Raw genomic sequence first — 15,869 nt, forward strand, 5'->3', positions numbered from 1 at the left:
TTGTTTTCCTTTGTTATTTCTGATCCTCATCACAGGGTGGCCAAAACCAGATGTGTTAGTGCTGATGGAGTGAAGTGTCAGAGCAGCTTCTCCTTCACCCTTGAACTTGGCAGGGCTGGGTTAATGGCTCCATGATCCTGGAGGGCTTTTCCAACCTCAGTGATTCCTGATTGTACATGTGCCTGCAAAGTCTAACAGACTTTTTAGGTTTCATCCCTTGAGTCCATGTAGTCTCCTCCTTGGAGAGCCAGTTTCTTCCTCAGGGGGAAAAAAAATTGGTCTTTTTGTGACCAGCCTAATCTCAAACCTTTTCAAATGCATCCATTTTGGGAGACAAGATTAATTTTTTTAATTGATGTCATTTTTCAATGCCCAAGAATCCCAAGACTGTGGCTGGTCACTGGCACAGATTGCAGAGAGAAGCTGTGGCTGCCCCATTCCTGGAAGTCATCAAGAGATAAGATTGGATTTGTCCTTCAGGAGCATTTCCAGGGAAAATCTGTCATAAACCAGGCCTAGGCAGAGCAGCATGGGAGAGATGCTGGTCTCTCCACTTGGACTTCACTGTGGGCACGTGAATTTAAGTCAGAACTGAACAATTCCATGTGCCACATGCAGGAATGATAAACCAGTGGGTATTCCAGGCTTAGGGATGTAAGTAACCACCTGATTCAGGGGTAACTCCACTATGACTTGATTCTTTTGGAAAATATCCCCCAGACTCCAGATAAGAAATTCCAGGTCCTTCCAGCCTTTATCAGAGGAGCTTCCTGCAGGGAGCTGTCAGTGATTTGTGCCAGGGAGGAAAGGGAAAGGCAGTTGGGAGAATATTCCATGACAGGCTTTGAAGGACTCATGGAATGAAGTGGGAAAGGCAGCAGCAGCCTGGGGGGCTCTGCCCTCTCTGCTTTGGAGGAAATCACGTGGTTTGATGGAACAACAGTTGAAGGGAACCTGTTTTAGGGGATTCTATCATGCTTCAGCAGAGCCAGGACAGTCATCCTGTTGATAAGGCCAACACCCACTGCAAACACAGTAATTAACAGGGTGAAGAACTCCTGACTGATGCTCTGATGGGAGCCTGGGACTTCGGGACAAAATGTGGTGGATATTGAAAACCCCATCCCCTTGGGCAGTAGTAAAGGATTTTCTTGCATGGAACTCTGACAAAAACATCCTTTCTGTGCCCTTTTCACAGCCTGTGGTTAGGAGCTGCAGGTAACCCCCTGAAATGATGACTGACTGGAGAGCTGCTGGAAGTGCTGCTGTTTGCTGACTTGACAGATGAGAAAAGCCTGTCCCAGTGTGATCTGAGCATCTGTCCTTGCTGCAGCCCAGCCACCAAACCTTTACCTGCATCTGGGCTAAGCCAGCTCTATTTTTAGCCAGTGTTTAGTGTCCAAAGTGTTTGATGCTGTGCCAGGGGGACAAGAGTGGTTGAACAAATGACTTTTTGCACTGAGGGGAGCACAGGAGCGATGGGGATGCTGTGGGAGCTGGGCTGGGGGTGGCTGCTGCAGCAGAACTGTTGGGTTGTTCTCTGTGATTCCTTAGTGTTGTTTCTAATTAAGATGATAAAGAAAGAAAATGCTTCTGGGAGCAGTCTTAGAGGAGATCTGGGATGTGGAAATGGTGAGTCTCTCTTTAGCAGGGGCCAAACACTGAAGTGTTGAGCTGGTGCTGGCCAGGCAGAGGATCTGGAGCTCTTGGTTGATTTCTGGGAAGCAGGGTGAGATTTCTCCTTCCCTCCTCTTGGGAGACCATAACTCCCATAGTGATGTTCCCCATGGCATTCCTTGCTGGAGGAAGATGGCAGAAATTTGGGACAAGTCCTGTGGAATACCAGGTACTCTTCCAAACACTGCTTTTGTCTAAGGGATAACAGCACTGGAAATGTCCAGAAATGGCAAATAAACCTGGAGCCTGCTTTGGATCAGCAATGCTCCACAGACCCAGCTGTGGCAGTGTTGATTTTCCGAAGCACTGATCCTCTTCCTCCCATTCCAGTCCCTCAGAAGAAAACAAATCCATCAGTTCAGGTGCCAGAACTCGCTGCTGACTCCGCAGAAGTTGTTTGCACTTCTCTTGCATCCCTTTTATTTTCTTGCCCCAGAGTTTGGGCCCCAGGGAAGGGACTTTTGGAAAGTCTTCAATGCAGAGCTGATCCAGAGGCGTAGGAAGGAGCAGAGGAACAGAGCTAACAGATAAACATCCCCAGCCTGCAGTTGTTTGGAGACCTCTTGCATTGGTGTGTGATACTCGTGTCCCAAGCATAACAAGTGACAGGATGGGAGGAAGTGCTGGGGGAAGTTTAGGTTGGATGTGAGGAGAAATTTCTTCCCTAGAGGAGTGGTCAGGCATTGGGGCAGGCTGAATAGGGGAATGGTGGAATCACAGCCCCTGGAATGCTCAGAAGTTGTGTGGATTTGTGGCATGTGAGGACAACACTGTGGTGTTGGTTAATAGCTGGGCTCAGCCTTAGAGGCCTTTCCCAACCTTAATGATTCTGTTTCAATACAATTTTTTTTCTTATTTTTGCAATCAATCTTAGTGGAATTTGCTCTTAAAAGCAAATACCCATTAAAAATCTAGCAAACTTGGTCTTCCTTGTGTAGGATTCTTTAGGCTTTAAAAGATAATTAAGATTTATGCTTTGGAGCTGGGTGCTGGCTGTGTTGGAGCTGCTGCTCTTGGTGGAACCGTGTGAGGACTCCAGGAGGCTCCTTGCCTCTGGTGGGAGTTTTTGGCTGCTGTCCTGTCCCTGTTGTGTCCCAGACAGGCCATGGCCAGAGGTGCCAGCCTTAGCTGGGTGTGCAGAAGCCGTGGGGAGCCTTTGTGTCCCACCCTTGGGATGGGGGCTGAGTTCCATGTCTGTGGGGCTGCAGGGACTGTGGTCCAGCTCCTGTTTGTTCAGGCTGCCCTTGGCCCTCTGCATAACCCCCTTTAATCCCTGGACTTACACAAAATCAGTGTCACCAGAGAGTGTCTGAGCAGAGATTAGCCACGGGTGAATGCGAAAGCGCCGAGGGGAAACTGAAATATTTCTGTGGCTAAAAATGACTCCCAAACTCTTACTCTGTGTTTTGGTTTCAAATGTATTTATTTTTTGGCTTGGTGTTCTGAACCAGAGCTGCTCAAGGCTGTAGTGCCACGGGTACCCATGCAAAGGCTCCTCCATCCTGAATCAGAAGCGTCTCTGTCCCCTGCAGAGTGCTGGCATGGGCCAGGTGCCCTCGAGGTGACAGCTGGGGCTGGCCTGGCTCTGTGCTGCCCTGGCTGATCCACACTAATGCAGTGTTTGGAGAGTGGAGCCTGCCTTGCTAAGGACAGGCAGCTTTGAGAGACATAAACACCTTTAGCTGTGCCCAGCTCATTTGACCCCAGGGCAGCTTGTGGTGCTTCCTCTGGGAGAAATCAGTTTTTAAACTGAACTTTTGGAAGGGGAGGGGTGCTTAAGAAGCCCACAGGTGTGCTGGAAGCCCCTCTGAAATGTTCACAGAATACCCTGAGTTGGGAGGGACCCGTGATCTGAGCTGCGCTCAGGCAGGCTTGGCTTTGATTGTTTGTGCTGGCACAAGCTGGATGGAGCTTGGAGCAGTGTGGGACAGTGGAAAGTGACCCTGCCCATGGCACAGGTGGGTGTGGATGAGCTCTGAGATCCTTTCCAACCCCAACCATTCCGTTATGCTAAGTCATTTTGCCCCTGAGACCTTCCCACCCGTGTGGGATGGGTGACAGGGATGCCACAGGTGGAATACTCAACCCATCACCACCAGCTCTCCACACTTAAGCTCATCTGCTCTTCTCAGTGTTTGCAGCTCAAAAAGCAGCCTGGGAATCCTGACTCTGCCTCCTGGTTATGAATTTAACATGAAACAGGGCTTTTCACGTGTTTTAAAAGCTGCCTACAGGAAGGTTGAGAGGAAAACCAACATCAGGGCAAACTTCCTGGGAGATAGGAGAACATTTGTTTGCTTTCCTTTGGTGGAAAGGCTCAGAGTGTGTTTGTAAAACTACACATTGCTTTATTCACTCCCAGAGTCGGGTGTCTCCTGGGCTGCTGGGATCTGCTCTCCTCTGAGGAATTTAGATGAAAAACCAGAAAGAAGTTTGGGAAGATTACAGCAAGACGAGGCATTGAACAAGTGTTTGTCAGGAATAACTTCTTGGGTGCCCTTGTCTGTGTGTTATCTCGCTGTGCCTCTGGAGGAATGCTGTTCCTGGAGCAGCAGAAGGTCACTGTGACACGTGTCAGGCTGCCACTGCTGGCTGCCTTGCTCTCAGACTGGCAGCCCTTGCAGGTTGATGCCTGAGGGGTCCTTTTTGTTAAATATCTCACTGACACCAGTGGGGCTTTTGTGGCACAGGAAACTTTGTTTAAGAATTTGTGGTGAGTGAAGAACCAACTGCTGTGGATTCTGTGGACTGGAATTGGTTCAGGGATCAGAGGATAACAGAACACTTTGGGTTGGAATGGGCCTTTAAACATCACCCAGTGATGATGCTGATCCACCCCTGCCGTGGCAGGGACACCTTCCCCTATCCCAGGTTACTCCAAACCCTGTCCAGCCTGGCCTTGGGCACTGCCAGGGATGAAGCAGCCACTGGGTACCCTGTGCCGGGGCCTCCCCACCCTCACAGAAAGGAATTCCTTCCCAATATCAAATCTAAACCTATTCTGTCAGTTTGAAGCCATTCCCCGTGTCCCAGCAGGGAGGGGACAGGAGCAGTGGCGGTGCCAGACGTGGCACATGTGCACCCACGAGGGCACTGCCCGAGCTGCCAACCCTGAGCTGGCTGTGGGTCAGCTGAGGGCACTGTTTACATCCTGTAATTAACAGCGTGAGCTAATCAGCGGGGCTGGCACGCCCCCAGACGCGGGGCTGGAGTCACAGTGTCTGCTGTTTGAGTTGGATCCCTGTCCCAGAGGGGACAGGAGGCCAGGAGCAAAGATGTGTCAGCTTGGGCTGTTGGTGCTAATTTATCCTCCTCCCCTGCCCAGTGTGTGTTTGCAGCACATAAATCACCAACTTTATAAATCACAGCTTTAATTTCTTCCTCTCTTTGGCCTCTTGGAAAACCTGCTTTGTGCAACTCTGCAGTTTGTTTGTTTTTTTCAGAACACGTTGAAAGGTTTGGGTTTGGAGAGACCTTAAAGCTCATCCATGTCCACTGTGTTTTGTGTGGTGAGTGCTGCTCTTGTTGGGGCTGCAAAAAAGGCCATTGGTCCTCCTTGGTTTAATGAAAATTTCTGAGGGTGGCATTAATCTGTCTCAGAAGGATGCAGAAAGGGAAATTGGGATGGTGACTTAAAATGTCCTCTCCTATTGTGTCCACAGCACAGCATCTTGCTCTTAGCTATGTGAAAATACTTTAATTCTGAATCTAACAAGGCTAAAAGTGGAGAGGAACAAAATCCAGCTTTCTGAGCAGGTGCAGAAGTGACCTTCGTGTTAAAACCTGAGGCAGTTCAGGCTCCTGAAACTGCCAGGTCTGTAAGAGACACAGTTAATTAACATTGAAGCAGAAATGCTGGGGAGTTAATTTCCATCCTTATCTCCCTCAAAATGTTATGGAAGGGTTGATGTGCCTTTGTCTCCTAAGTGGTGAGGAAGGCCAATGTCTTCTCCCAGGTAACAAATAATAGAACAAGAGGAAACGGCTCAAGTTGTTCCAGGGGAGGTTTAGGTTGGAGATGAGAAATTTTCTTCATGGAAAAGGTTGTCCAGTCCTGGCACAGGCTGTGGGGAGTCCCAAAGGCAGCCCGTGTTCATTAGTGCCTGAATTCAAATACAGCAGTGCAGCCTTTGGAAAAGGCTGGGAAAAGATCCCAGCTGAGTTGTGGGGAATTTGGAGAAAAGGAAGGATGGTTGTGAAGCCTTATTCCCCTGAGAACTGGTCACATTCCCTGGCTGAAAGAAAGTCTAGGGATGACATGGAAGAAGGGACAAGTGTCCAGCCTTTGAGGCGCATTGTGATGGGCTTGTAGCTCTGATTTCCAGCTCCATTTTTGAATCTGATGGGTTGGTATTCCTGAAATCCTCAGTCAGAGTTCCACAGCAGCTGGAGAGCTCTGCTTTCAGTCAAAGCTCTGAAGGGAGAGAAGCTTGAGGACACAACCAGGGCAGAATGACCCAAAGCTTCTGGCAGTGCTTTATCCAGCAGGCACAGAATTTCCTGTGGCACAAAAAATCGCTGTCTCTTCCCTGGAGCAGCAATTGCCACGTTTTCATGGAGCAGGATCAGGGTGATCTTGGCTTTGCCTGCCTCCCTGGCTGTTTTGAGCTGTGCTGTTGTGCTCCTCTGTCAGTTGGTGGTGTTACATAAAAAGAACTTTTTTTTTGAGTGGTTGGGGTGTGATTGTCTCTATTTTTCCCTCAGTGGATCTCCCACCATCTTAGAAATGGAGGCACTTCACTTTTCATGGAACACTTTTTTTCCCCCCTCTTCCATTCTTTATACACAACTTGGGTGTCTTAAACTCCTCCAACCCAAAGAAAATCCATGTGGAGTTAAATTTCTTCACTTCCCTAATGTCTGGTGGGACAGATCTCCTTGGGAACTCTTGCAAGCATCTAACCCAAAGCAACAGGGGCTTCAAGTGCTTGGGGACTCCAGCCTGGAGCTGAGAGCTCCCTTCCTCTTGGGTTGTGTAGGAAATGTGTTCATGGATTAGGCAGGAAGTTCACCTGGGAAGAAAACGGGTTTGAAAGTCTCTTCCACATCCCAGGTGCTTGTCTAAACCTTCAGGCTGTTTACAGTCTGGTTTTGGTGGGAAAGATTAGATGTTTTATTTAATATTCCATCTATTTTTTTTCCTGTAGGGTGAGGGACTTTTTTGTAATCTGCATCCTATAGAGTTGAAGAAGGTTTCCCTGCCTGCAGTTGTACAGAAAAGGCAAGGACAAGGGAGTTATTCAGGAGCTGTTGGAATGTTCCAAACCCTAGGGAGAGGCCAGAGGGAAGTGAGGAATCACCTGGCAGGGTGTGCTTTGGGTGTCTTCTTAGGTGGTGATGAGCAGGATTTCTTGGGTGGTTGGGAGGCTGGAAGAAAACCAAATGCTCTCTGTGTGTTTCTGGGTTTTTTTAAACATCAAAATTATACCACACATGCTTCCAGAGCCCAGGGTATGGCAGCTGTGGATGGTGGAGGAGGATTTTAAAGCCTTGTAGTGATTCACCTGCTCTCCTTTAGGATAAATCAATTATTTTCTTAATCAATGCTGATAAACAGACTGCAATTTGAAATGATGTTATTCCTTATAATTTTTTTCATTGATTTTTTTTTTATTTTCTTGCAGTACAATCCCTGAACAGCCTTTAAGTCTGAACCACATTTTTCTGCCCAGTGCTCCTGTGGTGCTGATAATTCTTCTCTCCTTGCCATTCTTTCATCCCTGGGTATTTATGTGTGTACAAACAGAGAACAACAATTCTGACTTGCCATCCCAGGGCTCTGTGACAATTCCAAACATAAACTCAGCTTACATCTCAGTTCTGTCTTCGCACATAATAAATTACCAGCCTTTATTGGTCTTTTGACATACAGGTTTCCTAAGGGAAAAGGAGGAGACTGGCTGAACAAAGCCTTCTCTATAATCTGAGTTTGCAGCAGGCTTTGGACTGAAATTGCAATTCCCAGCCAGTGCAGCAAGGATTTTATGGCTCTGTCTATAATTTCATTTATGCCAAGAGGAGATTTGGGGGATGCTGCATCCTGTACCTTAGATGAACGTGCATGATATATTGTAGGAATTGCGTGCTAAGCACTGGTGAAAACTCAGTGTTTTTATGGAAATCCATCACTGGAGACAGTTTTAGAGCCATGTAGTAATTTGGTTGGAAGGGACCTTAAAGACCATGTCAAGATGGAGAAGACTGAAATGAGCTGGATCTCTGGTTGGGGTGACACTGGTGGCTCCTCTTCTTGGCTGCTTTTATTGTCACCTTGCACTGCCACAGCTCAGTGCTTTAATAAACACCTTTTGCAGTGACACATCTTGGACTCTCTGCCCTAAGCTGGGGGTTAACCTGGCCAGCTCCTGCCCTGTGCTCAGATGGGGCACCTGAAAGAAAATTCTGTACTGGGAGGAAGACTTCTCATGGCTCCTGGAGATTGCTCTGGTTTTGGGAGGGCACAGAAAGCTCGACCCTTCTGAGATGGAAAGCCCTGGGTGAATCTTGCCCCTGGTTCCAGCTGGGATCAGGAACTGGGCTCTGTCCTGCTGGGGTGAGGAGCAGCTGAGGACAGGATTTTCCTGCAGGGGGTCAGTGCCTCCAGGGCAGGCAGCTCATGAAGGTGTGGCTGAGAGTTTGGGTAATAAAACTGGGAATCCTCCTTGCTGGAGGGGCTGCTGAGCCAACTTCCTCCCCTCTGGAATTTCCCTTGCCCTGGGACAGTGGATGGCCCTCATGGAGACCTTGGCTTTCCATGCAGCTGGCACTGCATCAGCCCAGTGTGTCCATGGCTTTGTCCCTGTCCCCTTCCCACCTTGGGGACTGGATTGGAGGGAAGGTTTGTTTTTGTGGGAAGGTTCCAGCCCTCCCAGCTCCCTGGAGGATGCTGCTGCTGGGCTCTGGGGATTGTGCCTTGTTGCCTGGGCAGAAGGATGGTGGCCTTCACCTTCCAGAAGGGGCATGGCTGCAGCACTTTGGCAGGGCTCCTGCTCCTCTCCTGTGCTTGCAGAGCAGCAGTAGCAGCTGCCTGGTGCCCTCTCCCAGTCAGGAGGGAGAAGTAGGTCAGAATTTGCATTCTTTGCCCGGATTCTCCGCATAACTTGGACATTTTTCCCTTTTTTTTTTCCCCCTTTTAAACTCCTTGTTCCTGTACGTGCATGTGTTCCTCGGGCTCCCCTGAATCAGAGGGTGAAGACTCAAATTCAGATGTATAATTGCTCTTTAATATCAGCCTTCCTCGCAAAAACACTTCTGGGAGACTCCTCACATGCTGACAGACCAATCCCAGCATGTAAAACTCTGAAAGAAATGCTTGGGGCAGCGTCTTCATTTTTGGCTGCTGTGTTGTCTGGATCAGGAGTTGAATTTTCTCCTGTAGTTCTTATTTTGCATGACAAGAGCGAGTAATTGGGGTGAAATCATCTGTGCTGCAGACTGGGATGGTGAGATTTCTTTTCAGTGCTTCTCTGTATGGTTTTTTTTCAATTTTTCTTTTCTGTTTTGCAACGTCCTGATTGGGTGGGGGAGGAGAGATGGAGCACAGAAAGGATTGTGGCAACCAGAGAAGCATCCAAGCATTGCTGTAGGGCAGCCAAGGAAGATTTTGGTGTGGTTTTGTGCACTGTGAGAAAAAAAGAGCTTTGATGTGATGGGATAGGAAAGTTGTGGCTGCCCCTGGATCCCTGGAAGTGTCCCAGACCAGGCTGGACATTGGGGCTTGGAGAAACCTGGGACAGTGGAAGATGTCCCTGCCACGGCAGGGGTGGGGCTGGATGAGCTTTAAGATCTCTCCCAACCCAAACAATTCTGTGATGATTCATGTGTGATTCAGCATCTCTGGCAGATTTTTCAGTAATCTGGCAAAAAAAAAAAGAAAAAAAAAGTGAATGTAACATCCTGAGATTGGGTGGTTTTCCAGAGGGCGATGGCAAGACAGACCTGCTGCACGATTCTGGTCTTTCTCCATCTGTGGAGGTGATTTTTGTGGTTAAATCCTCCACAGGCTTCGTGTGCATTATTGTCAGTCTGAAATAAAGCAAATTTTGTGTGGTCTGAAGGCAGGTGGATGACTACGAGGGACAGAATTGCTGTGACACAAATGTATTTTCACTACCTTTTAAAAGTCATATTTCAAAAGTATTTTTAAATACTTCACTGAGATTTTGCTTTGTGTTTCTTGTAACAAATCCATGTTTTTAGCCAAAAAATCTGATAAGAGGGACAGAATTGCTGTGACACAATCATTATTTTAATGCATTTCCACTACATTTTTAAAGTAATATTTTAAAAGTATTTTTAAATACTTCACTGAGATGTTGCTTTGTGTTTCTTGTAACAAATCCATGTTTTTAGCCAAAAAATCTCTTTTCCCGAGGAGATTTCAGGCTGTTTCTGCCATGTCTGCTTCGTGCTGGTGGAGCTGCCACCTGGATCTGTCTGAGGCTTGTGCAAAGAGCAGGAATTGTCATGTCTGTTCCCACTGTGCCCCCTTCAGCTGCCAAAAAGTGTCAGCAGCTCTGAGAGGGCTCTGCACAGGGATGATCTTTTGGGAGCTGAGCTTTTCCCCTTCCTGCCTTTGCTGTTTGATCTCTTTCCTTGGGGTTTTGGTGTTTTCAAGCCTTGGCAGTCAGAAGGCTGAGTAGAAGTAAACAGAATGTCGAGTCTTTTTCAAGTTAAATCCAAATTTTTGGGCTTAGTTTTTGAGTTAAGCCCTACTTTTAAGTTGGATGAACTTTATTGGAGGGTAAACTCGGGAGTTGCAGTGAAATCACTTTTGGTTTCTTTGTTCCCTCCTGTACCTGCTGTTTGCATTAATCCCACAGATGTCCTGTTGTTCCCCTTGGATTTTAGGCTGTAATATTCCTCCTCCATTGTGTATTGCTGTTTTCAGCAACCCAAAAGGGGAATTGAGTGTTGTTTTTGGAAATGTGGGATGTGGCTGGAATCCCTGGATCATGCTGTGGTCAAACCAGAGTGCTGCAAAGCTTTTTTATCCTTCACTCGACATTCCTATCTCCATAAAGAGCTTTGCTTGGGCTGTGCTGCAGCTGACCTGCTCTTCACCTCCAGGTGGGGTTTAAGTAAACCAGTTTATCCTCTGGCTTAAACTAAATCTAGGCCTAAAGCTAAATTCCAGATCTTCTGCCTGGATCTGGAATCTCCTCTCTGTGGGTGACAGCAGGCAGAAGGCTTGGGCTGCTCTGTGGTGAAGCCTTGGCCACCTCGTGCTCATCTCCTGAGCAGAATTTCAAAGCCCCACAAGATGAAAATACACAGTGAAGCCTTTTCTGTCCCTGGGACCTGATTTTAGCAGGAAATCAATGTGAACTTTGCCTTCCTTGTGCAATCTTGTCTTGTAAGTGAGGGGATGATGAACGGCTACCAGCTCAGCTTCTGCCAGGCAATAACTGGAGATCCTTTGGACTAATAAACTGCACTGTCACTTAAAGCAAAAATTCAGGCTTGTCAGAATACAAAAATGGGGATGATCCTGAACACTGTTTATGGATCCTGAAAATGACTCCTGGCTGCCAAGCTAAAAATAAAGAGCTCAGTAGTGACAAACACCCTCTTGGGGAGGGTGTTTGCCCCATAAAGGAGGAGGAAAGCTGCTGACAGCTCTGGTTTGGGGAGTGCAGTGCTTCAGCCTCCACAGCTGGTACAAAGCATGATTGTGAATTAAAAAATGAAATTAAAAATGAAAATGGGCTGGGATTGGCTGGTGGGTGTTGGCACTGGCTCTGCTGGAGCTGATCCTGTACCTGGTCTTATGTTTTTGCTGTTTGAGGTGGTGAAATGGTTTAGGTTTTCTTTTGGAGCAAAAGAGATGGCGTGGTTGGCTCTTCAACACAATATGAGACAGCAGTGAAACACTTCTGGTGATTTGTTGTCTGCTTTGTGCTCTGCTCCTTCCTCCAGTAATATCCCTGGATTCTGGCAGACGCTTGGAGCTGAAGCTCTGAGGTTGTTGCTGTTTGTGTATTTTGCTTATCCTAAAGTCATGTCAATAACAGGAGGAAGCTCTGAAAATTAGAGATACTTGCTCTTTCAAGATGCTTAGGTTTGTATCCACTAAAAAATAGCTCACTCCTCTAAAAAATAGTAATTACGAAAAAATAGAAATAAAAATTGGAATATAATCCTGGATCTCCACCCTTCTCTCCTTATCTTGACAAAGAATCCCATTACTCTGCATCTTGTCCCATTCCTGAAGTCTCTGAGCAGGGAACAGCAGCTGGGGATGCTGAGGTGAAAGCTGGTGCCACAGGGTTGGGGTTTCCTAGATGAGGGTCAGCTCAGCTCTTTTGGTCTTCCTACAGAAGAAAGAAAAAGTGTTTCCCTGGCATCACCACTGGCTGTTCCTGTCTGAAAGCTGAGCAGCCTTTTCTTTTTGGAAACTTTCCCAGAGATCAACCTGGAGCCTTGTGGTTAGTGGAGTGGAGAGACTAAACCAGGCCTGGGAGCTTTAAACACCTTCATGGAATGGTTTGGGTTGGAAGGGAGCTACAGGATCATCCCATTCCACCCCTGGCATGGACAGGACACCTCCCAGTGTCCCAGGCTGCTCCAAGCCCTGTCCAGCCTGGCCTGGGACACTTCCAGGGGCAGCCACAGCTGCTCTGGGAACTTGTGTATGGGCCTGCCCACCCTCACAGCCAGGAATTCCATCCCAATCTCCCATCCATCCCTGCCCTGTGGCAGTGGGAGCCATTCCCTGTGTCCTGTCCCTCCATGCCTTGTCCCCAGTCCCTCTCCAGCTCTCCTGGAGCCCCTTCAGGCCCTGCCAGGGGCTCTGAGCTCTCCCTGGAGCCTTCTCCTCTCCAGGTGAGCTCTGCCAGTCTGGCTCCAGCCCCTGGAGCATCTCCTTGGCCTCCTCTGAACTTCTTTCCTGGCACCCACCTGTGCTGGAATTCTGGGATTTTTGGGCTGGTTGAGCTTTCTCCAGCAGTGGCAGGGAACTCCCTGTGCAGGGATTCCAGGATGTGACCTCCAGCAGCTGCTCTGTGGTGTTGGCTGGATGTGGGGCTGGGAGCAGTTAGTTGAGGGGAGAACACTCAGAAGCTGGTGTTTAAAATGCCTCTGTTGAGCTGAAGGAGAGATTCCAGAGGAATCACGCTCCAGCCCCCACAAAACCCGAGCTGCCTGTTGCAGGGAGAGACCCCTGAGCTGGGGTGAGCTGTGGCTTCACACCTGGGGGCTGAGCAGGTGCTGGGTGGCAAGGATGATGTGGTGTGGGGGAGGAAATGTCCCTAAGCTGTGAAACAGCCTCCTGAGAGACAGAGAGACACGGAGCCAGACGAGACACGGAGCCGCCTCCGCGTCCTCGCTCCGCCGGCGTGGTGTGAAGCCCGGCAGATTTGGGGGCCCAGGAGTGGGTGGTGTGTGAGGAAAGCACTTGGGTAATGTCCCTGGAATAGAAACTCAGCCCAGCTGTCTGCCAAAACAGAGATGGGAAAGGTTTTTCAAGGCTTTAGTCAGTCCGCACGAACCGGCACCAAAAAAAATATGAGAAAACTTGAAGTTCTCAAGGGCTCAGCAGAAGGTTGAACAGCAAAAAGTCCTTTTGAGAATACCTGGAATCCAAGTGGATTTTACAGGAAATACTGGGACAGCGTGTTTGTTTTTAGCTCAGTGAACATGTTCTCACCCTCTTTAAAGTGCTGCTGAGGATGAGCCAAGCTGGGGGTGAGGACTTGAACTGAACTCTCAGAGGCTCCTCAGGAGAAAAATGAACCTTCTTGGAAAGCAGCACGGCCCAAACCCCCAGCTTGCTGGAATGTGTAGAACTCCTTAAGAAGCTGGAAGTGAATAGCCAGGATGAAAGAGGGAGAAGATGATGACTTGGAGCAGTTTGGCCAGGCTTGAGGGGTTTCTGCTGGGAAAAAAGAGATTTCCAACCTGAGCAGCCTCGCTCTGTTGGAGTTTAGATACAGGCTGTAAACCTCAGGTTGTTTGAAAACTTGAAAAAATTATTAGCTCCTCTACTGGAAGGAGAGGGGTAAAATACAAAATTCCTGCTTAGTCCTCTTTCCAGTCACTTCCTTACATTCCTTGAAGAAAGTGATTCCTGCTTCTAGAAAATCACAGAATAAACAGCTCAGCTTGGGAGGGAGCTCAGCACTCCAACCACCTGCTCAGGTCAGCTCTGGAATTATCTTCAGAGCAAGCTGCTGGAATCACCTTGGCAGCTGCATCCTGTGGATTGCCAGAGCCTGGTGTGGTGTTGAAGCATGTGCAGGCTGACTCCAGAAACACTGGATGGAGGATGAGCAGGAGCCACCACAACCCCAGTCTGTATCAGAAGAGTGTGAGCCAAGGGGTCTGAGTCTGTTATTTTATTTTTCAATTTTTATTTTAATATTTTTATATTTTAGGTGGCTTTTTTTTTTTTAGTATTTTTAATTTTATTTTTACTATAGGTAATTTCCAACAGAACTCACAAAAATACACAAAATCAAGAATTGGTTGGAAAAGTTGTCTTCTAGTGTTAGAGACAAAAATAACAAAATCACTGGATTTATTTTTATTCCTTTCCAGCTTTTTATTGAGCTGGAAAGGACAGAGAGGACATGGAAAGTTTAATTCCTGTGGGCTCAACCAGTTTAACTCAGTTGCTCTTAGCTGGTACAGAGCATAAAATAACTTTTTTTTCCACGAGTGTGGCATCTTCTGTCTCATCCCTCTTTAGGATTTATTGGTCTGGTTCTTGCTGCCTTGAGGATCCATGGATTTGTTTCTTCTCAGCTTTCTTGGCTGAAGATCTGCACTGGGCAGAGGCAGAGTGCTTCAGGTGGTGCCTTTTCAGCAGAAACAATCACAGCCTGCTTAGGTAAATGCTGTGACCTAATGCCTCAAAAACTGAGTTTGGCAGGTGAAGTGTTTGGTTTCTGTCTCTGAAATCAGGAGTTCCAGGAAGGCTGGGGTTGGTAAAGGTCTGGCAGAGGTGCTGATCGTGCCAGGATTGAGGTGAGGGAAGAAAGTTCCTCCTTCCCCTTGTAACCCTCTTACACAACTGTTCTAAACCAGCTTAAGGGAGAGCTGCCACGGGGAGGGGAAATAAAAAAAGCACACTAGGGGAAGATTGCTGATAAGCCCAGAGAACCCAAAAATAGGATCAGGCTCCAGGGAACAGAGGAGAACCTGCTGGAGGTAATAACCTGGAGTTTGAGAGAAATTCAAGGGACTCACGTGAGCCCTGAGCCAGAAAAACTCAATCCTGGACCCTGATCTTGATGTGAGGATACCTGGAATGTTTATAAATTGTGTCCTGGCTGGGGAGGACAAAAAAAACCCTGCTCAAGTTCTGGCCATGCCTCACCCAGATCAGGATGCTCCCATGGCAAGGGATGCAGGGGAATTGGAGGGATTGAAGGCCTGGACTGGCTGCAGTGAAGGAAAATGAATGCTGAGATCCAGAGGATTCAGCATTCATTTTTTTAAGTAGCTCTGTGACACCAGAGCTACTTTAAAAAATGGGGTTGGGTTGGAAGAGAACTTAAAACCACCTTGTTCCAACCAGTTCCTTTTTTGTACCTTGGCTGCTCCAACTCCATCTTGTCCTTGAAAACTTCCATGGATTCCTCTTTTCTGTTTCAAATAGTTCCTGAAACATGGACAAAGAGCTGCACTGCCAGATTTGGGAACAAAAAAGGCTTGACTCTCCCCCCCTTCTCAATTATTTCTCTTTTTCCCCTTCCCTATGACAAATTCACCTGGTGATTTGTTGTGCCATTTCCTTCTGCTTTCCTATAGCAAAAAGATTTCTCCTATTTTCTGCACCCAGTTATACTTTGCTAGTCTGGAAATCAACATTTTTCAGGGAAAAAAAAAAATCCACCTCTCTAATTTTCTTTCTTTCCTGGCCAGCTCTTTTCCTGTGGAATTCTGGTTTATCCAGTCTGGATACTGGTGGCTTTAAACCCTGGTGTGCTCATCCAGGGAACAGGAATTTTAAAGCTGATTTTCAGTAATGTGTAAGAACCATTCTAGCAAAAAGAAGGGTGTTGCTGATGTTTTGTTTTTTTGTTTCCTTTGGGTGGGTTTTTTGTTGGTTATTTGGTGTTTTGAGGGGGTTTTAGGGGGGTTTTTGTTTTGGTTTTGGGTTGTTTTATTTTGTTTTTGTTGGTTTGTGGGGTTTTTGTTTGGTTTGGTTTTTTGCTTTATTTGCTTCTGATGCTTATGAAGCCTCATCC

The 15,869-nt window shown here is 47.5% G+C and overlaps 1 protein-coding gene across 4 annotated transcripts in view; it reads left to right on the top strand.

Annotated features, from left to right (window-relative positions):
• Positions 1-15,869, top strand: part of GDPD5 (glycerophosphodiester phosphodiesterase domain containing 5) — a 100,222-nt gene that overhangs the window by 13,828 nt on the left and 70,525 nt on the right. The window lies entirely within an intron of this gene.

The sequence above is a fragment of the Passer montanus genome, unplaced genomic scaffold (assembly GCF_014805655.1).
Source record: "Passer montanus isolate IOZ18808 unplaced genomic scaffold, ASM1480565v1 scaffold116, whole genome shotgun sequence".
NCBI lineage: Eukaryota > Metazoa > Chordata > Aves > Passeriformes > Passeridae > Passer > Passer montanus.